General features: G+C 36.6%; 1 protein-coding gene and 1 long non-coding RNA gene across 10 annotated transcripts in view; one reads left to right on the top strand and one right to left on the bottom strand.

Annotated features, from left to right (window-relative positions):
• LOC308059287 overlaps positions 1–25,338 on the top strand; it is a 159,022-nt gene that overhangs the window by 85,914 nt on the left and 47,770 nt on the right. The gene's annotated exons all lie outside the window — the stretch shown is intronic.
• The window catches only part of SGCG (sarcoglycan gamma), a 155,277-nt gene that overhangs the window by 110,929 nt on the left and 19,010 nt on the right, over positions 1–25,338 (bottom strand). The window lies entirely within an intron of this gene.

Here is a 25,338-nt window from a genome sequence, read left to right as displayed (position 1 = left end):
AATATGTCAACGTAATTCATATTTACTTAGAGCATCAGTGTTACACACTCATTTATTTTTTAAAAAAAGTCAACATAATTAACAAAAAATATTTTTGGCTATATAAATTTTTAAATGGCACATTAAGAAAATAAATATGACAAGCAAGGACAGATTCATAGTTCCACTTCCACGCTTGGTAAAGACTAAAATTAACATGCTTACTTATATTCCTCTATGAAAAATATAACTACCTTAAAATAATTTTTTCAAATGCTCTAACTGGAAATGCCACATAAAATCAACTGCTTGTTCTGTGTAGGCCCAAGGAATAGATCCAGAGGAGAGCAAAGGACCCAATTAGCAAGATGAGCTAAAAAATAGCAAGACTAACAGATGGACACATATGGAAGCTAATAGTGTGTTAAATTCTTATTAAGTAAAGTTAAAAAAACCAAAGCAACCCTTACACTTATTTTGCATTCCCAAAAGATAACTAAGCATAATTGAGCCGTGGGTGTTTTTTGGTTTTTTTTGTCTTATTAAAACAGTAATTTTCAATTATCAATGCAGTGAAGGTTCTGTGTCATTCCCTCAGAACCAGTAATCATTTCAAACATACCACTGTAAATCTTCCACTGCCTATACAGTAAATCTTACTTTCCATGTTAAAATCTGATTTAATAGTAGCTATTGAACTCCATTTGAGATAAAATCTGCTCACATTATATTTACTTTTCAACTGCTTCAACTAATCTACAAAAATATGCAAAAAATGTAGTATAAAACCGAAATACTCACTATCTACCATGCATCTGTTGCTAAAGTAGATGATTTTACAGCTTTTTACCATAGGGCTTAATTCAAGACATAAAAATAAATTCTCTTTTCATCAAGCTCCTGTCTGTGAAACTAATGCAGCATTACATATGGGAATTCTTGTACCAGCATTCATAAACACAGCACATTGCAGCTAGGTGGAGAAACAAAGCTTATCTCCAATGTCTTTTTTACCTTCATCCAACATCTTCTGTATCTTCTCAACTGAAAGGGCTGTTACGTCTCCAGTCCCTTCTTTACACTGATATTCTTGCTTAGTTGCATTTTTGAAGTGCTTTCTCATGACTGTAGCTTTCAAAACCAAGAGGGGAAATTCTCCTTACCAGTAATGGTGTTCCTGCCTTGGATAATTCACAAGTGCATTTTAACAAAGGGTGTATATATCCTAATCACAAAAGACTGAAGTCTTACCTTGCAGTGTTCATAGGAGAAATGCTCTGCCCCACTAACACTGCATGAAACAGAACACACACAGCTGCCATTTTTGTACCACTGCCACCTTCAATCAGTTCCTTTCAGATGCAAAGACGTATGCAGAAAATACTTGCCTTTTCTATCTAATGTATGTATAGAACTAGAAACCACTTTCTTTGAGGGGCTCAAATAAGTATTCTAACAACAGATGATGGCTTGCACCACCCAATCATCAGTTCGAACAGCTCTATTATAAAAGTGACTGTAGACTTTGGGAATGGCGCAGTGCTTGACAGGTGGCTTTATGGCAGGATGTCTGAGGTGAGATGTTAAAGAACAGCTACTGAGGTCACTCAAGTACCAGTAATATCATAACAGGTTCAAACACATCACCACATGTGTTAGGACAAATCGCTATACCGAAACAACAGAACCCACTTCCCACAGTGGAAATGAAGACTTTGGGAAACCTTCTGTAAGGCTCATACATGCAAAGGTAAAGAACAAAACAACAGAGAGCTAGCTTGAGAAGCACAAGGCCAAAGAGCACCAGGAGGTGAATCCTCTAGATTAATGGTATTTTGATGCAATGAAGAAAGCATCAAGGAAACATACTGAGAGACATTCTGTCTTTCAGGAGGACAACACAGCAGCTGGACTACATGCTCGTTGAAGGTCTCTTCCAACTGAAGTATTCTGTTCTATTTTAACATAACTTACATTTCTGTAACCTGGATTTCATTTGCCATACTACTGTCTCAGCACTTAGCATTAGAAGCTCCTTCTGAAGCTAATAAATTGATCCTAATTCTTACTACTTTTGAAATATCAGACCTCCGAAACCCTACATATACTATCATAGAAAAGACGTAGAAAAAAGGCTAAGTCATGTGCATTGTGCAAGACCTGTGTCATGTGAACAGATCTCAGCACTGACTGTTGCAGATCTCCAAAGACAATGCTCCTCCACGGCAAAAATTTAGCATATATTCTTACACTCTTAAGTTTTAGCCATCTGTTTATCCTTTCAGTACCCTACTACTTGTGCCATGGTTGCTCAGTTTCTTAAACTTTTGGTTAGGAAGTCTCTTGAAAGCTTTCTGGAAATCTGAGGAACCTATAATCAATGAGATATTTTTTACTGATGTAATTTTCCATGTGCAGGAGCACGTGATGTCATGCATGTCAATGAAACAAACTAGTATTGCTCAAAAGGCTTATCTAAGATTTGAAAGCAAATATCTCTAGCCAGATTCCAAGCCAAAGTATACAATCATTTGCTTTTTCTGGTTCTTTTCATGGCTGCTTTGCCTTCATGACACATACTTCAGAAACTTATGAATTTATCTCACTTTTACTTCTCAGGGTACAACAACAACAAAATCACTGTCAAAAAGCTGCATCTAAAGTTTCCAGATGCATTGAAGAATAGAAATTACACATGACAATGCTAAAGACTGACAGAATGCAAAGAAGCTTTTATTTTAGCATCCAATTTTCTGAGAATTAAAGAACAAGTACCGAAGTGGTAGCAGTATTAAAATGAAGGTTGAAAACTGTCAATTTTTGATAGGAAGATTATTTTTAAAGTGTTAGAACTTATTCAGATGTTCCTCAGTCAAATGAGAGCAAATTAACAGCTTAGATGTTCAGGTTTAAATGGGATAGGTACACACTAAAATACAAAGAGAAAAGTCTTTAAAAAGAGGGAGCTTACAGTTTATAGAAAGGCAGAAGAAGCTATTATACGAAACAAAATTCCATAGAATTGAAATAGTTTCTATTGTAATTAGAACTACTAATGTAAAGAATGCTACTTTATTTGGATAAATTTACCTATTTAATGAGCCAGTGCAAGTAATTCTCAAATCTACTTTGGCAACCTATGTATGGTGATTTACACACTCATTCTTTTAGAAAACAACCTTGCGGATGAACCTGCATGGCTTTAGACTCTGGAGATAAAAGACAACTATCCAAATGCCTAGATTATGTAATACAACTTGGTTTCAAGGGAAATACAAAAGACTAACACAGCTTCATGAGGGTTCAAGGTAGGTCTACTGAAAATGAAAGTACTCAGAATTATTTAGAAATCCTGATACAGAAAAATGGAAGCAAACTATAAAGATGTATTTCAAGATGTAAAACAGTCTCTAAACATTCCTGAAAGAAAGACCATGCGTTTTTATCAAATATATCAGGTAGTTAGAACTGTAGGGTTGTTAATTTGTTCACTACACCCATTACCCAATTATTCCTATCTTTCAGTGTACATTTTTTTCTTACGAAGTTTTTTTACGTACCGTTCATCATACATATGATGAAAGAAATATTAGTGGCATGTATATTTCTTTGAAACGGGATGCTTTACTCACATTCACACTGTGCGCACACCTAACTGCGCATTGCTGTCTGCATATGTATCTGGGTGAAGTAGCATGTCATCTGGATGCCTTTTGCATCAGCAGAAATATGCATCACCTTACCTTATAGCATGAAGTGCAAGAAAAGAAAAAAAGGCAGCGATCGTCATTGTATTTTGAATTTCTTTTAACCCCACATCTCCTAGAAGGAGGAATTCTGAAGGAGATGTAAGGGAAGGCTAATGAATGTGCATTTAGCAATATATACACAAAAAGGAACTTTCTCCATGTCTTTTAAGTACTTTCTAGATGTACATTCACAACACAAGCAAGCTAACAAAGCTCTGCCATACTTAGTAAGTGGAAGTTGGTTTTAAAATTCTCTGAGCACATCTGCTCTGCCAAACAAATGCAGCATCAGTCCTGCATGCCTCTGCAATAACAAACTGGTTACTGAAAATGTGAATGGAATGAACAATTGCCATTCTACAAACACTTAAGTTTAGTATCTCTTTTTTAACAATTCCACTGATATGGTTTGAACAAAGCAGAGGCTCAAACAGACAGAACCACGTAGGAAGCTTTTAACCATCTGGACAGCCTCTGAACAGACACAGTGATGCCCTTTTGATTTCCTGGTAACAGAAACTGCTGTGGAAAATCATCAGAAGGGTCAATTAATCCTATCACCCTCTCTCTTTTTAAACCCCAGGCAATACTGTATGAGGAACTGTTTTCCCACCTCCGCCCCCCAAAAACTCCAACCAAACCACAAACAACCCAAACACAGAAGAAAAGAAGACAGAAACATCCCAATTCCAATTCCATCCTGGAATTCCAATGCAGCTTTGGAAGTTTGAAAGGATTTGGAAAAAATCCTGGCCAAGGAAACCTACTGAATAACAAAGGAAGAGACATGAGAGAGCTTACATACCTCTAACTCAGCCTGATACAGATGATAACTGTAGCTAGAACAGAAGCCTGTGACACCTAGAAATTTTGAGTGTTCTAATCAGGGTATAATTATTATTAGTTTTTATAGGTATATTTATTATTAGTTTGCCTTGAATGCAAGTGTGTACTAAAACTACTGTAAAAAAAAAAGTAAAGTAAGTGTACTGCAAAAAACTAGACATTTTTATCAAAACCAATACGCAGGTATTTTGTAACATTTTGATGACACAGCCAGAGACAATGCATAAGTGTTTGTGAGCAACATGACCACCAAAAGGACAAATTAAGATACCTGCAAATGCAGTAGGCCTTCAAGTAACAACAAATCGACAAAGAACAAAACAAGCACAAGATATTAACAAGATAAGAGGATTGCAAATAGGCAGAACAACCTGTCAGATACACAAGAAGGACAACTGGAAGGAAAATAAACTAAGCAGTCTCAGGAGATGGTAAGACACTCCTTCCCCCTTTTAGGGGGAGAAAGGCAAAGAGGACAAAAACATGAGGAGGAAATACAGATGAAAAAACAAGCCTGCTTCAGTTTTAGCTTCTCTTGTCAAAGGGCTTTCAAACCTAATCATTTTGATCTCAATGACTGAAACGAAGCACCATAGTCATCAGTGCTAATTGTATTGCACCATCCTCATAGTTTTATGTATTCACAGCTAACCTGGAATACAATTGCTAAAGACTCATATTTTCATATATGTGGTGATAATGATGTAAATACTAACTATTAGCACAAACTGTGTTGTTAATTTATGAATTTGGAAAAGTTTTGCTTTAAAATTTAAAACTGGCCTGATCTGTCAGTCTTCTAAACACTCCCTTCCATCAGAGCAGCCTGCAAATCCCTGATTTTCTATATGTGTGTAGATGCATACATCTACATACACACATACATCTACATATACACACATAAGAACAACATATACTCAGAGTGGTGGAATTAGTGTGAACCTGAAGTATTCTTAACCAAGTTTTAGTTGGACATGGGAGTCCTGATCGGTAGAAAATGTTAAGCAATAGTTTACAAATAAAAAGCTATTGTATCACTCCGTTCACTCCTTTTCTGATTTACAAGGCCACCACAGCTCCTGAGGGCCGTCCTGAGTGCATGGGCTTGTAGATGTAGGGGTTACAGAGTATCAACCACAATCCCAGAAGCCACGTAATTCACAGCAAATAAAGCTCAAGTTTTGCAAAAACTGACATCTTCCGCTTCAAAAAAATGATGGAGAAAGAATAGAAAGAAAACGAAGCAACACAGAAGGGAGGTCAACAGTCTGTTTTCTTGTTGCAGACTAGTAGTCTATCTCTTGCTGGAAGAACTTAACAGGTGGAAAGAGATCATTAACTAGCCAAAGACCTACACTGATCAAATCTTCTTACACAAATAGTTGGTCAGGGTGGGTTAATGATAAGTGTACTGGTTTTGCCTGAGATGGAGTTAATTTTCTTCATAGCAGCTCAGATGGTGCTATGCTTTGGATCTGAGACCAAAAGAGTGGTTTGGTCTATGTTTCAGCTATTGCTGAACAGTCCCATGGCCGCCACCGTTTCTCACACTGCTACACCAACAAATGGGCTGGGGGTACATAAAAATTAGGAAAGGACACAGCCAGGACAGCTGACCTCAACTGACCAAATAGATATTCCATACTATATGACATTGTGCTCAGGAAAAACAGCTTGAGGAAAGGAGAAGGGGTGGCATTTGGAGTTACGGCATTTGTCTGCCCAAGCAACCATAACACAGGATGAACCCCTGCTTTCCTGGAAAAGATTAAACATCCACCTGCCAATGAGAAGCAGTGAACTAATTCCTTATTTTGGTTTGCTTGTGTGTACAGCTTTTGCTTTACCTATTAAACTGTCTTTATCTCAACTCATAAGTTTTCCCACTTTCACCCTTCCAATTCTCTTCCCTGTCCCACTGGGAAAAGGGACCCAGCAGCTGTGTGGAGCTTAGCCACCTACTGGGGCTAACCCACAATAGTGGGAGAAACAGCAACTCCTAGATGTGATAGCCATTCTAGACTACTTAGGGTGACATGGTTTTATTTTTAGTAACCACAGCAGTACCCCTCTGTCCCATACATGGTCTGCCTTGTGGCTAGCAGCATTGCTCTTACAGTAGGATACTGTAGTAGTGGAGTAGTTACTTAACTACTTAACTAGTAGTTACTTAACTACTTAACTAGTTACAGTTACTGGAGTAGTTAAGTCCCCCATAAGTAACAGGTTGTGTCATCATGTGGCTTCCTCCAGCTGTTTAAACTACATACATACACAAAACAATACTCACATCTCTTTCTAGATATTGTAATTATTTGTCTGATCTTTGGATTGTAAGAATGTATTACTTACCTTTACATCACTAGTTGTTTACTATGCTACAGCTGTTAATTCTGAATTGTCAGGGAAATGAGACAGTATTTTATATCCATAGATTCGAAAATACATAAAAAGGTAGCAATGCCCAGAACTTCACAATACAAGAGTATCCAAGTGAGAAGAACACTGGACAGGAGGGAAAGGCATGTAAGCTGGCTGTAAGCCAGCCACAAAACGTCAAGAAACATCTACTCACATTTCTGTGCCCTGGTAACTTTCCCAGAGTCAGTCCCCTCTCCAGGCATGATCCGGTCCAGGGACTGAGAAGTTCACACCATTGGCACAACGGGCATTTTAGGACAGGGTGAAGGACTTTTATCTAAAGACATGCAGGTGCCCAGAAAATGCAAAAGCAGGTGTCAGGTACCCTAGGCTTCTACACAAAAAAATTCTAGATCTAATCTTGATCTCACGACAATAGGACAATCTAGTTCAGTTTTCTCAACCCACATCCTGTGCAGTGAGGGCTGACACTTGATGAAAGCAAATAAGCAAAGAGAACCATCCTTGGCAAGACAGCCATTTCTTCCATACTTTGCAGTACAACATGATCACAGATGCCAAATTACAAGTCACGTTAGCTCATGCTGCTGTATCCCATAAAACAGGATAACCCTAAACACTCTGGGATCACAGCTTCACCAGTGGTGACAGTTATAGCAACATCATGTCTAGGCAAGTACTGCAAACCAATGGCTTGTATAAACATACTGATGGCCATCACCTGGCATTCCAGAGGTAAGCAGTTCAAGAACAAAGCCTATGTTGTAAAAGTCCAAAGTGTTCTGAACCAGCTGCTATGCCATGGTACACTCCTACTTACCGCTCCAAAGAGTCTCAAGCTTGAGAAGAATAGACATGAACCAGTTCCCACTAATCATCTCACGAAACGGGTGTAGTCAGTGGACATATTTCTCTCTGAAGACTTTTTCTGATTACACTATATGTTCCCTGTTACTTATTCTCTGTTACACCTAAATATTTTATTCTTTGCTGCACAATGATCCAGCATGAACAGACTGGCTTGAGAGTTAAACCTATCTAATATTAATCTAGCCTGGGTGTTAGGGCATTCTCTTGGAAGATGAGGCAGTACGCTCCAATAGCCAGTAACTTTCTGCATTTGGTTTCTTGCTTCCCTGTCTCTTTCTCTAGCCTATGATCAAAAAGGTGGACAGCTCATCAACCATACCTATTTCCAAGTTATAGTAAATAAAATTCAGTACTTCCCAGCGTAAAATAACTCCCTTGCTTCTGTTCTGAAGAAAGAATTTTGGACTTTAAAATGTATAGCCACTGGACTATACATGTCTAACCATATGTGCATTATACACCAACCCATAAATTATTTTAAACAACTGTTGAACTATGCATAGTAGGTTATATTTAGCACAGGCAAATTCCTTCCAAAATATTCCCAATAAGAAGTACCCTTGAGAAAAGGGACACCTTGCTAGTCATTGTGAAAAGGTAACCTCTCATTATGAGACTATTTGGTTTTGTGTATTTTTTAAGTTTGTATACAAAAGGCCCAATGTTACACACAGTATTTCCTTTCTTATAATCTAATAAGGATTAGATTATATTTAGTTTGGTTTTACGTAGCTTACAGCACATAAATTGCAGTTATTTATGGTACTCATTGATATCTTTCAAGAACTTTAAGAAACATAGCCCATAAATACAACTTAAATTTTTAATATAAAATCCTGAAAACAGTCTGCAAAAACACATCATAATGAAGAAATTTACATTCATTTGATTATGACCTATAATTTTTCAGGATGACAGCTTGGGCATGTGATGTATTTGCAAAGATCATGTATTCCCCCCTCAGAAGGACAACCTCCATAGCATTTAACCTGTCCCTGACATCTGCTAATGATTATTATGTCCATTATTACCTATATATGTATCCTGCACCAAGTATTTTTCACAGTACCTTAAACAGGTATGTTTTAAGAATATCAATATTCAAAACATCTAACATTTACAAATATATAAGATCTGTTACAAGACTCTGACTTACAGTGAACTCAACAACAGAATTTGTCTTTTTACCTGTGCAATGTATGCAAAACCTGCTTTTACAATTTCTTGTAAAGAGTGCCTGCTCATTAGCAGTGCATGGGTGTAACTCACTTGACACTTATCCTACTATCAGCTACCCTCTTTTCCAGAGAACTTTCAGTGTCAAGCTACAGGATGAACTAACTGTATCAGCAATAGCAGTCCAATCAGCTTCTGGTGCCTCCTTTTCTCAGGATCTTCGGGACAGAAACCAAGGAACAAGCACTGTACTGGACAAGCCCTGCTGGTGGTGACATGTTTCCAGCGTGCTGATTTTCAAATGACCAAAAAGCTCACTTCCTATCACAGTGACAAATGCAATCTCATGCCAAAGGAGAGGTCATAAGTTTTCAGAAAAAGATAGTGGCTGGAACTAGACAGCCATCACAGAACTATCCACAGCCTTTCCACTGTACTGTCCCACAAAGATTTTTGGGAAGAGTTCAGCAGTAGGGCTAATCAATTGTTTTTGATGGCAGCAGCTTACTCCAAACTCCTTGGAGTAGCACACGTGGAACTCTACAATGAATATGGAGTTAGCCTACTATTTCTGGAGTGGGGAAAAAATATTTTTTAAAATTTATTAACATTTTATTTTCAGCTTTGCAGCAATATAAGGGAAAAGTTTAGGCCTGGGAAGTTTAGTTAGATGCTCTTCCCTTGGCCAGTTACTGTGACCTTGTTTGTTACTTATAAAGGAAAACAAAGTTATGGTATTTTTGTTCAGTTGAAATATTTGAACTGCCTGCTAGGATTGCTTTTGATTAGTAATTACATGCAACGTCAAGCTGCTTTGACATTGTGCAGTTTTGATAAGGTGTTTCCATGGTTAAGCCACCAAAACACTATGACCTTAATGTTACTATCAACTCAAGTTTGACATAAATGAGAAAAAGTGATTTGTGTAGCCAGAAAATATTAAAAACTAAAATGTATCAGCAGGTCTAGCTGAGAAGTAAATATGTAAACAAAATATTAAAAAGTGTATGTGTGTGTTCTTATATATATCTTATTAATTACATATATATACACACACATAAACAAAAAGGGGGCTGTTTGAAGCTTTTTCTGAGGTAATGTTTACTATATTACAGGATTCCATTCTGCCATACCTTGCTAAAAGTAAACAAGATAATAGGAAGGACTTGTGATAAACCAGAACATTTTTATTCCAGTTATAAACATGTTCATTCTGCCATCTATCTGCTGAAGTAACCGTGTGAATTCTCATTACAATTTCAGCATGGCTGGTTGTTAAAAAAAAAAAATAAATTGGGAAAGTTAAAAAAAAAGATAATTGGATTCTTACATGATTGCAATATAGTCTGACACTTCTAAGTAGTGCTATACCTTCTGCCACTGAACAAAAGGTTACATGGCATGGGAAGCGTCTCCTGTCACTAAATAAGCTATGAGATTTATCCACTTGGCAAGCTGGGCCCTATTTAGTCTTACTGTACAGAAGTTCAACATTATAATTTTATTATAAAATCAGACACAAAACCAGAGAACAACTTCTCAGTAATATATTACTATGTACTCTCTGTATTTACATTAGATCTGTTAGATTTGCTATTAAAATGTAAGGCCAATATTCTGAGAGACACAAGGCACTCCGAATGGCATGAAATAGTGTCATGTCTTCTTTAAGTATTTACTTCTATAGACAAAAAGTGAACTATTCAAGAACAGTAAGTCACCAGAACCACACCTTTAATTACATTTGTTTAATTCTGGGAAGAAGCACTCTAAGACTTCTACTCGTGAGTAGAATGTTTTCCTGCCTGTAAACAGACATTTCTGTAATGGAAAAAGTTCAAACATTTGTTAGTGGAACAGACCATAACTCAATAATGATGATGGAGAAGACATTTAAAATTTAGAAATACCAAACTCATTGAAACAAACCTCATGGTTTCTTATGACAGCTGTGATGAGAAAGACGATGTATTAATTTCCTACAGCACACTAACTACACTATTGACTCTTTAGTAAGTCAAATGTCCACACACTTCCATAACAAAATGTTTTACCTGTATCTTACTTAAAACTAATCTACAACAACCTCCTGAAACCAGTTAATGAGAAATCTTCCTCTAGGCTAAGCAAAACTTCTCTGCAGTTTCTCCTTCCAGTTATTGGAGCTCACTGTGGAATTTTGCTATGCAATGAAGCCAGACACCTTTTCACTGGGCTTTCAAAATTCAACTGGCTTATGCTCAGGCAATGAACAGAAAAAGTTATCTATACTAAAGAGGAGTGATAAGATTCCTTCATAAGAGGTAAGAGATATGAAGAAAGGGGAACAGCATGCAAAAGAGAAACCAAGAAATAGGATAAGAAAAGCAAACAAAAGCAAGGGAATGAGAAAGGGTGGAGAAGATGTAAACAATCTGTAGTGGTAAAGCACACTGGCAAGGAACAACTGGAAATAATGAAATGGGAGAATACAGAGACAACTAGGCAGAAATACAAAAAAAAAGGAAGATGAAACAGCAAGGTGGAAAAGTACATTCCCATGGACAACCTAAAATTCAATTCAATTTTTTCTAATTTTTAAGTGTACTGTAGAGCAGCTGACTGCCTGCAAATCCACTGAAAAGTATGTTTCAATGGCCTAGTAATAACATACATAGTTGAGAGGACAGCCTGCTAATGCCATCAGCATCTCCATTTACTGAAGCGATATAGGGCAGTGTTGCATAGGTATGGATGATGACTGATGATAACTCACATGAGGAGACAATATAATAACATTTACAGGTTTTATTGATCAAGTTTTAAAATTAAAAAGAGAAGAAGACATAAAAGTAATGGAGAAGTCATAGAGACAATGACAGTCATTTTAGCATTACACAAGCAAAAGCTATTAAAACCTTTTATCTGTCAACAGAGAGCAGAAGTATCTCATCAGAAAGGAATTTGATGCCCACTATTTCCTAGGAGTAAATAGAAAGTACTTGCTACTACAAATCATTGGAAGCTTAAAGGTTTCCACTTTCCTTAAGAACTGAAGGGGCTTGGAACAGAGGCTTGTTCATTTACATGATTTTATAATGAGTAGAGTCAATTACTGAAATTTCAACACTACTCCACAAAATTTCATAGTCTACTTAAAAGCTGGAAAGCTACAAAAATTGTCTTGCTTAGATAACAAGTCAACACAGACCATCAGTACTACCACCTCAGTATTAACCCACAGTATCACCAAAACCACTTACTTCATTTTGGTTCTTGACTGAATAGTCAATATTCTAAGGGTCAACTACTGTGAAACAGAAGTTAATCTTTTTCTCAGTTTGTAGAGGTGAGCTCACCTCCATTTACCTACAGGAAATGCTACTCCTTTTTTTCCCCTGGACACAAAAGTGTTTCAACTACTTCCACTTCAATATTTTCTGTTGGATTTGTATCTGAGCACTCTGTAACATTTACAAGTGTCATGTCATTTTCATATGCAGCCATCATCATTCAATTAAACATTTGATCCTCATAGATTTTTGAAGCATTACTTATAATGAAATCCTAAACATAATGCAGGAAAAAGAAATCTAAACTTTTCCATTTTCAGCTGCTCTACTATAAACTCAAACTCTGGTTTTAGAATCTCTTACTAAATTTTTCATAATAACCTAAGTATTTCACAGTATGTGGCAGTTCTTGAATTTAAAGTAGTTACCTGGACAGATAGAGAATATATAGTATGGAAGTTTAAGGTATATTGGCAAATACAGATGTTCAGAAATACAGATCTTTTAGTTATTTAATTAGTCTTGTGATTTAATAAACTGTTACAAGAGTCCTCTTTGCATAATGTCATTGGTGTAGCATGGTAAAACTATGCCAGTAAATAAAGACAGTGCACACATCCTCTCACAGCATTGTGCTTGCTGTGTCGAACAGTTACATTGGCAGCAAAGTCACAGCAATTTCCACAATAGTTGCTGAAACTCACACACCTGCAAATATCTGCACATAGCTCTATGCAGACAGCTAACTCTAACTTCTGATTATCTCCAACGATATACAGGCTACTGTACGATCCCTAACTCTTTTGGGACATACTGGTGTTGAAGGCCAGGTTGGATGGAGCTTCAACCAACCTGGTCTAGTGGAACTCTGCCTCCCACCCCGTTGGAACTAGATGATCTTAAAGGTCCCTTCCAACCCAAACCATTCTATGATTCTATTCTATTCTATGATATAAAGACATTCCTTCCATGTTAAAGGAGATTTATTTCATCTGCCATAAAAGGATACCATTTCCCAGACTTACCACAAAATTATTATGATTTTAATATCATTTTGAGTAGACAAATGAAACTGCTGAATATCTTTCAGACATTTTTACATACCAGCATTGTGTTCTTTCTATTATCAACAGTTTGAGTTTAAGATTCTCATTTGTTCCTGTCAACTGATTCTAGAGAATAATGATAAAGTGTTTTACAAGAAAAAGAGATAATCTTTTCTTTCCATTTGAATCACCCTATTTCCTTAATCTTCTGTGACTATTGAAGATATCACCAGTTGCCCCTATTTCTCATGCAGTACCAATCGCTTTCTTGTGACAAAAGCCTGGAGCATCTCAATTTTATCTCATTATTTTTTTCTCATTAAAGTCCTAGATTATGAAAAAGTGTAATTCAGGTATTTAATGTTAAATGAGTTTACATCTTAAACTAACAGTGGGGAAAAGACATGCCAGCATCTCCTTTAGAATAATGTCTGTATTAATAAGCTATTCAAGAGGATGAACAGAAAGAATGAATTCATCTTCCAGAGTTAAAGAAAGTCACGTCAGCCTCTTCAAATATTATGAGTATCAGGCAACTTCTATGTGCTGTTTGTTGCAGCTGACTGCAGAGATTGCTTGTTACTACAACCAACTTCAGCCAATCCACTTATTGTCAGGTATGCATTTTCTCTTTTCACATGACAGCAGATAAAATAATAAAAATATTCTCACTGATCGTTTTAGTTAATTTATTGCTTTCATATAGTCATTGTCATTAAAGAATACCGTAGAAATGGAAGACAGTTAAGCAAGAAACAGTTTCTTATTGCTTGTGTACATTTTTTTCTTTGCTATACATACACACGTATGGCATTTTTATGCACCACAGAAAGACAGCCTGGTAATTTTGAGTCAATGAGGTCAACTGGGGCAGCATAGGTATTTCATGCATTTCCAGAACCTGGAGGACTTAACAGAGTAACAACATTTTGAACCATTTCCTTTATCAATAATTTCTTGAACTCACATTCCAAACTTCCAAGATTACCAGTAGAAAAAAATGGGAGGAGAGGCCAAGATATGGAATATATCTGTTATACACATGGATACCTTTTCACAATGCAATCCCCAAAATTATGGCTCTTATTTATAGGAATAACGATTTTTTATTCATCAAATTAATGTACACATATATATTTTGCTGTTGAAAATTTTCAAAAAGTATCATTTTGGCTTTGGGAAACCCAAGTGCAATTCACATCAAGATTGGGAAAAAAAATCTACATGGATGTGTCTACCTGTCAGCAAAGCTGCACTCTGTCAATGGAGGTCTTTTTCAGTTGCCTAAAAAAATGTATTTTAAGTGTCTTAGGGTACCTAAACCATCTCCATGGAGCTACCAAATACGTGAGACTCCTGTTCTGCAGCAACAACTGCTGGCCGGATAGGACACCACAGGGCCCAGTGCCCATCTTCAGTAAACTAAATTGTGCCTTAATTGCCTACTTTAAAAGTCGTCTTGGAACTCTTTTCCCGAAGTTTTTATCAGCTACAAACACAAGCACAATATTTAACAAATATGCATACTGCCAATTATGCCGTTCCTCTGGTAAACAAGAAGAAAGCTGACAGGAAAATAATCTTGCAGAAAGAACACTACTGCAGATCAACCCTGAAGACAGTGTGTGTGATATTCTTCAAATCTTTCCAAAGTTTTAGCAGATCTCAGTAAGTTTAAATTGGATTCAAAATTCTTCTTTAGAGTAAGTTAACAGGGAGAATCCTGTTTGTGCAGACAGTTGCACTGGTTGAGAGATACCTTGATATTAGAGATGAAACTTCAGTAGGATCTTTATCCCTATGAAAAATCTTCATATGGGAGACATGTAAAAAAATATTTGTAGCTTCCTTGGCCCCTGTAAATATTAGTTCCATTTTTGCAACTCCTAAGAGACAGGAAAACCACACACTAGCTCAACTGCCAAGACAAATTCAGGTTCCAAGGGGTAGTCTTCTGCTAACTACTAGGTCTGTATTATCTTTTTAGAACTTTTTGGCACATTGGTAACAATATAATTGCCAGGAAAACTGAATGAATCGTAGACATAGCTATGAGGTTAGCCTCTAGTGAACTCATCCAAAGTTGTATTCCTATAGCTTTACTAAGTATTCCAAAACCTCTCAGAGCCGCAATTTAAATGAAAACAGGATTTTGTATGCAGCCATAAAAAAATATTTTAGTCTAGTCACTTCTGTTTTTAATTAGGATTTTCTGCACACTGTGCGAAAAGACTCTTTGAGTCCATGCTCATCATTTACACAGTGAGCTGGAAGCTGCAGTACTCATGGTAAAGAGACTGACCCTGAATCAGAGATTATACCTGAAAATGACAGTACAATCAATAAACCCTAATGATGGATAGATGAGAAGCAGATTTCACAGATGGCCTCGACTCTTGGATATTTGCATGAGGAGCTGATGTCTGGATAAGCATGGACCTTGAAGTAAGCCTGCCAGCCAAGAGTAGATGCAGCAAATGTCTGCTGGAAACATGGGCTGGTAAAACAAGAAAAATTTTCTGCGCTTGTTCACCAGCTTGATGATAAGACTAAAGAAAACACACGAATCAGCATGCATATCCAAAAAAGATTATCTGGCAATATAAGGTCTTCAATCAATTTTGCATTCATCACAGATAAAAGTTTGGCACGCTCAAAGACATATGTGCATGTGCCAAGTATATAAGCAACCTGAGACAAGAATTTACTGGCATGCTTAGGCACACTTGCATTTTTTGTTGGAATGGGGGACTGAATGGATTTGTTATTAGCAGATTTTTGGACAGTTGAGCAAAGAATAGATGCCGGGTTTGGGTTACTGACCGAACTGGCTGCAAACTAACCTATCATTCAGACACCAGAAAGACCTACCCCCAAAATCCCTGAATACAGATCCAGGAAAAAAACTGCCATACTTTACACGCACTTCCAAAATATTCCAAGGAATTCAGTAAGTGTTGTTGTGCTGGTTTTGGCTAGGATAGGGTTTATTTTCTTCATAGTAGCTAGTATGGGGCTATGTTTGGATTTGTGCTGAAAACAGTGTTGATAACAGAAATGTTTTCGCTGAGCAGTGCTTACACAGAGTCAAAGCCTTTTCTGTTCCTCACCTCAACCCACCAGTGAGTGGGCCGGGGGTGCACAAGAAGCTAGGAGGGGACACAGCTGGGACAACTGAACTCAGCTGACCAAAGGGATATTCCATACTCTATGATATCATACTCAGCATATAAAGCTGGGAGAAAAAAAGGAAGGTGTGGACGTTCAAAATTACGGCGTTTGCCTTCCCAAGTAACCATTATGCATGATGGAGCCTTGCTTTCCTGGACATGGCTGAGACTTGGAGACTTCCTGCCTGCAGATGGGAAGCAGTGAATGAATGCCCTGTTTTGATTTGCTTGTGTGCATATGTGTGACTTTTGCTCTCCCTATTGAACTGTCTTTATCTAAACCCACCGGTTTTCTCGCTTTTACTCTTCTGATTCTCTCCCCCATTCCACTGCAGGGGGAGTAAGCAAGCGGCTGTGTGGTGCTTAGCTGCTGGCCAGGCTTAAACCATGACAGCTGCGTAACAGACATTGTATAATGACAGTAACAAGTCCAAAAAAGTGTTAGATAGCCCCTGTGTCTTAGATAGATTACCACAAGATAATCCCAAAACTGAGAACAGTTCAGCAATCATTAGATTCGACTCAAAGATACACAGCACCATACTTAAGGGGAGGGAGGGTTGTTTTCTTTTAGTATAGATATTTCATTTGTCTCAGATTTAAGATTAACCTCCATTTACAGGAATAAGAAAGCAATGATAGTGAAAACTCTCTTACATCCATATTTCCTTAGTTATCCAAAGGCTAGTATTGCAAAAAATACAATGTATTCCTATTCTCATAAAAAGAGCCTCTAGGTAGGGATTAGAAAGGCCGGTGCAAGCTGGACAAAGAGCAGAGTCATACATATATCATAACTATACAGTATTAAGAACCCAATAATCCATGCTGATGGGTTACTGCAGACACTTCAAAAGTGTAATGCCTTCCCCTAAAAAGGCAGGTCTGATGAGACTTCTATTTTGCTCTCTGCCATCAGTCAAATTCACTGTTAAAACAATGGCATCCGCTAACAAAAGGGTATATGTTTTCCTTGAAGCCCTGTTATTCTAGCCGGAGGGTGAGGGAGGAGCTTCACTGCTGGTCTGAGTAAAGCTGACTGCCTTTCTTCTGAGAAGTTAGAATTCAAGATTTCAGTAGTCTCAAGTTTGCTATAATCCTAAACATGCAATACTCAATATTAACATGAAACCAACTATACAACTTAAAATGTAGTATCTTTAATTGCATTTTCAGTTTCGTAATGTATGCCCTTGCATTAGAATCAGTAAAGACCTGTGCAATACTATAATGTCATAGATTTCAAAGCAATGTTCAGTTGCATTAAGAACTGAAGCACTTCTTCAATGCTCAACATGAAACAGTGTTTTGGAACAGGGAAAGTCCTTATTGGTATCTTGGGCAAATTCTTTGCAAAACTTGACTGAAATGTCGTGGTAATTCAACCCTTGAAAAAGTATGATGACAGAGTCTACTTATCCTACACTACAGTTTTCTTTTGGGCTTTTTTAGTGGTATTTAAACCAAGCAGTACCACAACCTAACGTCATGACTATTAATTATGTTTTAGTTCAAAGGAGTAATAAGTGATTCAGACCATCTAAATTCTGTGCTGTAACTTTCTCTACACAGACTGAACAAGAAGAAAGTACTGAATGTTCTTGAATTAAAACACTTCATTTGACAAGATAATTTAATTAGATTCCAGTAGAAGGCTATGTGAACACATTCCTTTGAGACAGATGTCCATTTGCATCTGAACACAGCATCAATATCATACAGCTGAACAACGGTGGCCAAATTTTGTATACCAAGTCAGTATCTTGTCTCTAATAAAAAGGATACTTATGAAAATAATGTAAGAAACAGGTCAAGGATTGACACTTCCATCACTGGCACGTTCTTCTACTCTCTGTGCTTGAAACTGAGACCTCCTAGCCCAGGAACTGCCTCTGGACCATCTCCACCTGATGGCTACCAGTGAACTAATAGTCCATCAAAAACTATATACTCTGCTTTGAAGTACTTAATGTATGTGTCCGCTATAACATCCTGTGACAATAAGTTTGACAGCTGAATTACTTAATAATTTGTTTTATTTTATTGCTGACTGGTAATTTCACTGACTGTTATCATACAATGAGAAATGGTGAATAATGAGCCCATCTTCACCTTTTTTCTTGCCACTCAATGTCATTGACTTCTGTCACACTGCCTTTTAGCACTGCTTTTACAAACTGAAGAGCTATAATCTGTTTGATCATCTGTTGAAGAAGGTAGAGTATCTCCTTGACATGTTTTCTGTCTTTCCCCGAATTGTTTAGAAACTGGTTGTTTTTTGGGGTTTTTTTGTTGTTTGTTTTTTTTTTTTTTTTTACACATACTAACTGTAACTGTCTATGTTATTTAAAATTAAAAGAAACATATCCATTTTTTCCATTATATAATTTTTTAAATATTGTTCTTGGTTCTTATTCCACTAATTTGTAGTACTCCATTGATTTTTCTGACCACCACTGAGCTGTGAACTCACATTTCCAGAAAGTTATATTTAATAATTCCATTACTCCTCTTCAAGGATCCAACAGTATTCAAAAACAGATGACTAAGGGCAAGGGCTAAAGCAAAGATCCTCTGAGAAGTTACTTTAGCATCTACTGAGAATGAAAATTACATGCCCAGGAAATAATGCTGCTGTTTTAGTAGCAACTACCTTGATTAATGCACTATCATTCAGCTAAAGCTCTCACCTTCCTACTAGCTTTCTTCTTTAAATAATTTATGAATTCATTAAACAGTATATGTTTCAGTATCTCTTAACCTAACACCTCACTGGCAGTCTGTCTAGTCTGGGGTAAAAAATAACCATTTATTCCCACTCCCTTTTCCCAGGTTTTTAAGTAACTATTTGCCTTTTAGAGAATCTTCTCTCCTACAACTCAAGCTGAGAGTTTTGGGTAATAAATATTTAAATAACTTTGAGGAAATTCACTGATAGTTCTCTTGTGCATGTTCTTTATTAATGTCAGGAGGTAAAATCTAAACAGTTATCTCCTACATCATTACTCCAGAACTGTTCATGTCATATCATACTTCAAGGAACGGGTGGGTATGCTGAAGCTTTTGACAAACTGACTATAGGAATACACATATGTGCCCTCTCATTGCTAGCAAAGGAGACCTCAATCAGATTTAGTACAATCAACCTGGAAAGCCCACTCCTTTAGATTTTAAAGCAGCTCTTCAAAAGCGTAAACTCATTGTAGATATGTGATGGAAGAGGAGGACAGCAGCAAGAATCAAAAATACAACTTTAAACAGAGCAAGTGGAAGCAATAGATGACAACACGACAAAGGGCTTCTGTAGGGAATTTTTGTTGACAAATAGTGCCTTGTTGCATGCATTGGACTTCCTGAAACTCAAAACACTGCAATGAAGCAACTGTTTCTGTGAACACTATTGATCTTGATTCAGACAAATCCCAACCCGTGCTGTAAGCATCCATATTTTCACTGACTGGGAAAAGTGAAGAAGCACACCGTCATGCATTTGGTTAACCTGCCAGAGAAGGGAAGCCCTGATGTCTGAAGGAATAATCACTCAATGGTCAAGTAGCTGCCATCTGAGTGAATTTACTGTAAAGTTAGTTGGAAAATATGAAGCACCAGGAATATGTATGCTATCATAAGCAGACATACTAGACACTATCATATATACCATACATATATACAGAGGTAATTTCCCAACCATAATGTTTTTTCTCACCGATGTGCACTGGGGTTTCATGCTGCTGCAATGAATCTGGTGGAATCACAACATGGGTGTCTGTGTAATTGCCTCAAATAATTTTACAGACTGATAGGAATAGGAGAAGATTCTTCACACTGACAAAACCATTAAGGTTGTTCAATTAGACTTGTCTTACACTGACCAAAGCAATTAAAAAACTTGCTGGGATGACCTTGCATTAGCCAGTCAGTGAACTAAGGGAAGAAGAAGATCCCACTGTCTGCAAGGCTTAGTAAACTATCACATGCCTGAAAAGATCCTAAGAAGCCCTCTGAACTTCCTCCTAGGTCTGTGAAGAACACAGGTCATCCAACCACGAATGTCCCAAGAGAAGTAATAATATGACCTTGCACTTCAGACAAAAAGATGGCTCTGGCCAGTGACAAGACATAGTAAATGGTTTTCTAAAAACCGAACCTTCTTTCTAAAGAATAGAAGGCTTTAGAACCTAGTGTCAGCTCAAATAATGAGGTGGTGGCAGGCCATCTCTGGACTTCCACAATGGCTATACCATACCCTTTTCAAGACCGGTTACAGTCTTCTTTTTCAAATAATTTTGAGGAGTCTCTTTTTTGAAAGTAGAGTGGGAGATTCCAGAAAAAATTATTTAATCAGCCAGATCTTTCCATTTCAATTCCTTTTTCATGGTGTTTGATTCAAATACTTACAGGTTTTGAAATCAGCACCAGGTAAAAACTGAGTACTTTTTATTTATGTGTGCATGCACCTCTGTGAAAAATGTATATAAAAAAATACAGGCATCTTCAAATCTCCTAGCAAAAATCTTCATGCAAAACTTCATAGCCTGAAGAACTGTTGTGTCTAAAGAAATCAAGCCAGGGAAACACTATTATGCTATGATTTTTCACAAATTACATTTTTCATACATAAAGTTGCAAATCAGTTTGCAATTCCTCATTAACAAAGAAATTTTATTTTGGGAAAACTGCCATATAGTTATGTAAGTAATTTCCCTGTTTCTAAAGCCAAATAAATTGCTAAGTTTAACATAAATATATATATATGTTGTTCTGTATTTTTTTTAATTAGTGTGTTTTTTTGTTTTGTACACATTACTCAGTTTCTTGAATCCTGAAACTTTCCTCAGAACTCCTACTCTAAAAGCTATCTAATCTTCTACAACAAAAGAAACATGTTTTTACCAGTACCTTTTATGATAATGAAGAATAATGGCATTCACTATACAAAATCTAAATTCCACAGATCAACTCTTAGAAAAGAAATAGAAGCTGTATCTCCAGGTTTATACAGACATGATATGATGAAGTGTTCAGAATTGCTTATAATAAATGTTAATCTTCAGAAGTAGTGAACTCTTAATGCATAACCACTGTAATTATTAAGGTGTTTTTGTATGACTTACATATTTTGCAGTTTTGAAAAGTAATTCTTCAATTTCAGAGGCTGATACACATCATGTGATTTAAATTAACAGCAATATTGACAAATATATTAATTTGGAACATCGGTGAGTGTTTCCACTGAAGTGTAACAAAAAAAAAATTACATGTTCAGTATCACTCTGTTATACCTAAACCTCCATGTATTAGCAGAAGGCAGGTAAATTTAACATCAAATTTAATATAACGACAATTTGTAAGGGACTGTAGATTGGTAAGATTTTCAGGGACATATACCCCTAACAGAGAATCAGTTTTAACACTATCTGTAGTTTTCCTCTAACATTTTCATAAACGAATACAAATGTTGACCTTGTATGACTCCTAGAAATTATCTAAAACATAGTAGTTAATCAAACAGCTCAATAATTTGACATATTATACCCCATTATCTGGCGACTAAAGTCACTATGAATAATTGTCAGAAACTAAAAAGCAAAACTGGTACTTATATTACCTTGGTAATATTCATAAGGTTTGCAGACTGCATTTTAATTATAAATAGCACACATGAAATGATTGCAAGGTACACTGCCCAGGAGTGTTTTGACCTGACATTCAGGAAAAGGTATTTGGTTGGTCAGTGAAAACTATTGTATTAAAAAGAATTTCTAAACTAGAAGCCTTAAGAGCATCTACTTTCTGCGTAAGCTGTGATGTTTTGTAACAAAACCTGTATAACAGAAATATATACTACTTCTGCTTTGGGCTTTATAATAGTTGGCAAAAGACAGTAATACCCATATTTATACACTCATATAATACCTGTGGATGGAAACCCACTGCATTGGTTTTATTTAAAAAATAGGCTACAATACCATATTCAGAGAATCATTATCACCAATACATTGACAAACCAGAAGACTTTCTTAAGAGAGGCTCCTCCAGTCTGTCCTGATAGATAAGTAATATAACTTTATTAATAACTTCAATGAGAGAGTATACCTGTCAAATCCAAGCATGACATTAGCCCAAGAACTAGAAATCCCAGCATACAGGACTAAAATTCAGAATGATCATGCTAAACTGAAGACAAGATCAAGGAGAAAATTAAGATGTAATTCAAGAAGGTAAATGGTTTAGCTAAGAATAATCAACCGAGAAAATACAGGATGAGGACAAATAATATATATCTGTTCTTCAGAATGGTATTTTAGTGGTTAGTTACCAAGAGCTAAAAGTGATCAGCAATAGAATATTCTTGCATAAAAGACAGCAGACTGCCTTGAAGTGTAAACTAATCTTTACAGATTAGTTACTAGTAAGGTTATGGCTTTTTTTCTTTATAGAGGGTACCTTACCCAAGGAATACAGAAGAACTGAAAGGAATTCATTAGAAAATATTAACTACCAGACATCTTGAAAAGGTGACACAAAAGAAAAAATTAAACTGTGTGGAGATGTAACAGAAGACAGGGAAAAAAAACCCAGAAAGGATGTGCAAAGTGAAAGCTCACTCTGCTCATTCTGCAGAATACTATTTGTTTGAGGCCACCCAAAGGAATCCTTTCCCAAAAGCTAGCCTTCACTTTCTACAGGCTTATAGTATGTACTCCTCAGTGCCTGGGTGTTGAACTAGTAACTCAGATGGAATTTTCTTAAGTCAGTGTTCCATTTTGTATCAGTCTCCTGCTTCTACAGAAACATTACACTCAGTTAACTAGTTTCACCATGATTTTACCTAGCCCAACCACACCAGACAGGTTTAACAATGAAGTTAACAAACATTCTATTATGGTTCAAGAGAAGCCTTCAAGAGGCGGCTTTAAAGTAGGGCAGTACAAGGTTTGTGAACAGAACCACAACAAAAATACTGTATATGCAACCACAATTTTCAGGTAAAAGCAAATACCTCAACTGTTTCACCAGGTATACCTTTACCCCAAATCTTCAAGGTATGCAGTATCTTCAAAAGCTGGTAACTTAGTTTTTACAGCAAAAGTTCATGCCCAAAGAACCCTCAATTCCTAAATTCCTTCTCTTTCTCTTTTCCTTTTAAAAAAAACTTACAACACAATGACGTTTTATATGCCTCCCTTGCTTCACCTGACCATTTTTATTGCTTAAGATTTCACGTGCTGTAAAAGAGTATTTGTTCAACACATAGTTATGTTTAAGCTCCTGGCTTCTAATATGAACTCAGCTTTTTAATAGCAATAGCTACATACCATGTGGACATGTTATCGGAACAGAAAGCTTAGTAGCAAACAAAGCTTTTTGCTTCAGTATGTTATAAAAAGGCAAAATTCCATACTCCACCCCTGCATAGCTTAAGCATTGCTGCATCAACAGCACTTTTCTGAGTTTAACTGAGATGCCAATATAAAAATTAATTCAAATACCTGTTTACATTACTGAGCACTAAATCCACAGGCATCCAAATATTAAACCTGTACTCAAAGTCTTAAATTAGACCCTAAATTACTACTTTAATTCCTTATTACCTCTTAGTTACATCCTAGCAGTCATTTTACAAGCAATGTATTCACTTTCACAGAAACACATTGAAAAGTTAGTCAATGACAGTTTAGAATGACACCTCTTAATGCACTACACATGATCACTCCTATGCAAACCAAGTTTTAACTGTCATGCTGTCAAGAAAAATGATAATTCCCTAGTTATATCTACCTTTTCAAGATATTAAGAACTACAGAACATTTTACAATAGAAAATTGTTTCATATGTTTAATAAAATCTGCCACTTGCATGAAAGCCCAGAGAGATGCTACATATGAATGTGACAATGAAAAGAAAAAAACCCAAACCCAACCAAAGAACAAAACACACAAATGTGGGAAGCATTTCAAATTTTGTACATGCCCATACTTCTCTTTCCTAAGCCCTCTCTCAGCTTAATGCAATACAGAAGTCCATTAATAAAAAACTGAGCATACATAAAGCAGTCTCAGAGCTGCACTGGGTCATTAACTATGATAGACCTTCTTAGGGAATGTAACTGTGTGTTTATTAACAGAAGTCCCAATCTGAAAATCACCTTTAGTGCCTTATCAATGTCCAACGAACATATAGCCGTTACCTGCAGTAACATATGTATGCTGCTCAATATAGTCTGCTTTTGAATGGTCCCCTAAATTCAGTTCCAAATTTGTTATATTATTAAAAATACCCACAAAACCCAAACAAACAACAACAACAAAAAAAAACCAAAACAAAGCCAGAAAGCTATATACATACTTCCCTGACCTAATGACATCAAGCCCATTGCATGTAAGTTTTTCCATTGGCTTCTGCAACATTGTGGGATTACCTTGGAACTTGAAAATTTGGAAGTAAAATTACTGCAGCTGGTTAATTCTTAAAGTAGATTATCTCTGGCTTAAACAAGGGAGTTAGTGCAAAACATTCTCTATAAGAGGGACCTCACCTTATTGGAAATTACTTTAAATCTTTTTACTCTCAGGGCAGCTTGCAATGTACACTTCTCTGCTTCGGCTGGTAAGGAAGGAGGCTTTTGAAGGTATAGGGGTTTCTATTTGTTTTTCTTTAAGATGGTTCAGTGTTGTTTTTTCACTTTGTAGCAAAGGTACTTAGAACCTCTGTGGTGCACTCGGGTTCACTTTTTATTCCTTAAATGACTTTAGAAGAGCTAAGCAAAAATTATGAATCTGACTTACTGTCCTTTATATGAATTATGAGCAGAGGGAAGAAAATAATTGTGAAACATTTAAAATGG

Source organism: Falco punctatus, assembly GCF_963210335.1.
Source record: "Falco punctatus genome assembly, chromosome: 2".
NCBI lineage: Eukaryota > Metazoa > Chordata > Aves > Falconiformes > Falconidae > Falco > Falco punctatus.
Note: the sequence above shows the minus strand (reverse complement) of the source record. Positions and strands in the feature narration are given on the sequence as shown.